Raw genomic sequence first — 2,344 nt, 5'->3', positions numbered from 1 at the left:
GAGTACCCACTATGTGCCAGGCACTGTGCTTGGCCCTGCGAATACAGTGTGAGCAAAACAGACAGGGCCCTTCCCTCTAGAGGACTCTGAACCTGGAAGTGAGCAGCTGTTTGTCAGCCCCAAACCACACTGGAGCTCCGGGATGGGCTAGGCTGGTCCAGAGAAGAATGAAATTTGTGTCAAGACTGTGTGGGGACCCAAACGGAACCTCTTCTTCTACAGGCAAAGTTCCACCATCCCCCTAAACACCCTTCCCCGAGGTGGACTCAGGGAAGAGGTGTAGGGGTAGAGGGCGAACATTTGTCTAGTTCTCAAAGTGCCAGGTACCAGGCCAGTGTGCAGTCCATTCAGGCTACTATAATAAAAATGCCATAGACTGGGTGGCTTATAAACAATAGACATTTATTTCTCACAGTTACAGAGGCTGAGAAGTTCAAGATTAAAATGCCAGCAGATTCGGTGTCTGGCGAGGGCTCCCTTCTTGGTTCCTAGACAGCCATCTTGCTGTGTCCTCAGCACAGCAAGGGACAAGAAGGGGCAAGAGAGCTCTCTGGGGTCTCTTTTATAAGGACACTAATCTCGTTCCTGAGGGCTCTGCCCTTATGGCCTAATCTTCCAATATCATTGCATTGGGGGTTAGGATTTCAACATACGAATTTGGGGACACACAAACATTCAGTCCACAGCACAGCACTTCACATTCCTTATCTTAATGAAGCCTCAGCAAAGCCCTAAGAGGTAAATATCATAAGTACACTTTACAGAGCAAGAAACTGAGGCTCAAGGGAGCAAGTTACGCCATCCAAAATTCCCATGGGTAGTACGGAACCAGGTCTGGCCTCAGAGCCCATGCCTTTTCCACGGCACCCTGCTGTCTCTGGGAAACATGCAAAACCTCCATCCTCCTGCTCCCGTCCGAGCACGACAGATGCGCAAACACCCTGACCGCCTGGAAGATTGCTCCCACTCAAGGCTTTGAAGAAAATTACAGGGAAAATGCCGGAGTGAACTCTCGCTTCCCTTTCTTAGCTTCCGCCTCTCTCCTCCCTGCACCTTCCTAGTCGTGGCAGTCCTGTCCCCTTCTCTACTCCCTCTCACCCTAGAAAATCCCAAGAAGGCTTCATGTGACTCTGTTTAAGTCCCCACTCTCAGCGCTCAGAACCGGTTCTGCGCTCCTGGTGTGCTCTGGGTCTCCATCTGGTTGGGAGGCTATTTTCATCCGCCGGATGCAGATTAGCTGCCGTGATCTGGGGCTGAGCTGCTGGAGAGATGCCTCTATCTACAGAAGGACAATTTAAAAACTCACAGCACAAATAAATAAATTCCCCTTTCTGCCCCCAGCGTCCTCCATCCCGTTTCTGCAGGTAATTGCTGAAGGATTTTTGCTTCAAACACATTCTTATTTGTATGGAGTGCAGGGTGTTGAAGAGTGGGCTGAGGACTGGCCAGCTTCTGGCCAGAAATGCCAGGTGGTAAAGATGTCAGCTCTAATGGGGTCAGGAGAGGGCATCTCCTGGCCCAGGAGCAGGGGGCAGGACGGCGAGCCCTTCCGAGGCATCACGTCTTCATTTCTGTGCTCAGATGTAAGCGTTCCCGGGGCAGGAATCACCTCCTCCTTCTCCAGTGGTTGAGAAAGGGGCCTTCAGGTCTGCGCTGGCCTGAGCCCAGAGAAGGGATGATTAATTACATCGTCAATGTCCTAATGTTTCAGGAACTCACGACACTTGAAAATATGGGCTTCTGCATCACCCAGGTGGTGGTGGAGAGGGTGTCCTGGCCTGGGAGGCAGGGAGGAGCTTAGAGGTGGGAGGAAAGAGTAGATGAAAAATCTTGCAGCTTCTGAAAAGCTGTGGGTTCCAAGAGGAGGAAGGGCAGAAGAATAGAAACCTGCCCCTCTGCAAACCTCTCATTTGCTCCTCCCGGTGACCCTCGGAGGAGAGCATTGCCATCCCCTTTATAGATAAAGCAACTCTGAGTAGGGAGGCCCAAGTTCACCTGGCAATGGCAGAAATAGAACTCAAATGCATGTCTTCTTCGAGAAGTTTTGGATCTCTCCTCTGTGCCATGGCTGCCGCTGGAGGAGTTTCAAGGAGCTGGTGAGGATTTAGATGAGCAGGGAGAGAATGAGGTTCAAGAAAAGGAGAAGGGAGGGGTATTTTTCTCTTTCCTTTTCCCGTCCTCTCCCTCCCACAGCCTTTCACCCTGACCTCACTGGGGCAGCTTCCCCAGTCTCTGGACCGCACATGCTCCTTGTCATGGTCAGCAGCAATGTTGTCCACACTGGGTGGCCAGCTGTGATCTGGCAGTGGGGGATGGGTCTGTCTTCTCTGTGACTTGGGGCTCA

The 2,344-nt window shown here is 51.8% G+C and overlaps 1 long non-coding RNA gene across 1 annotated transcript; it reads right to left on the bottom strand.

Annotated features, from left to right (window-relative positions):
• Window positions 1-381: 381 nt before the first annotated feature.
• LOC138925097 (uncharacterized) lies at window positions 382-2,125 on the bottom strand. The gene is made up of 2 exons (XR_011440795.1): window positions 1,996-2,125; window positions 382-1,658 (listed from the first exon to the last, which is right to left on the bottom strand). It is a non-coding gene; the product is annotated as an uncharacterized lncRNA (long non-coding RNA).
• Window positions 2,126-2,344: the final 219 nt, after the last annotated feature.

Source organism: Equus caballus, chromosome 7, assembly GCF_041296265.1.
Source record: "Equus caballus isolate H_3958 breed thoroughbred chromosome 7, TB-T2T, whole genome shotgun sequence".
NCBI classification, from domain to species: Eukaryota; Metazoa; Chordata; class Mammalia; order Perissodactyla; family Equidae; genus Equus; species Equus caballus.
This window is presented reverse-complemented; position numbering and strand designations above follow the sequence as displayed.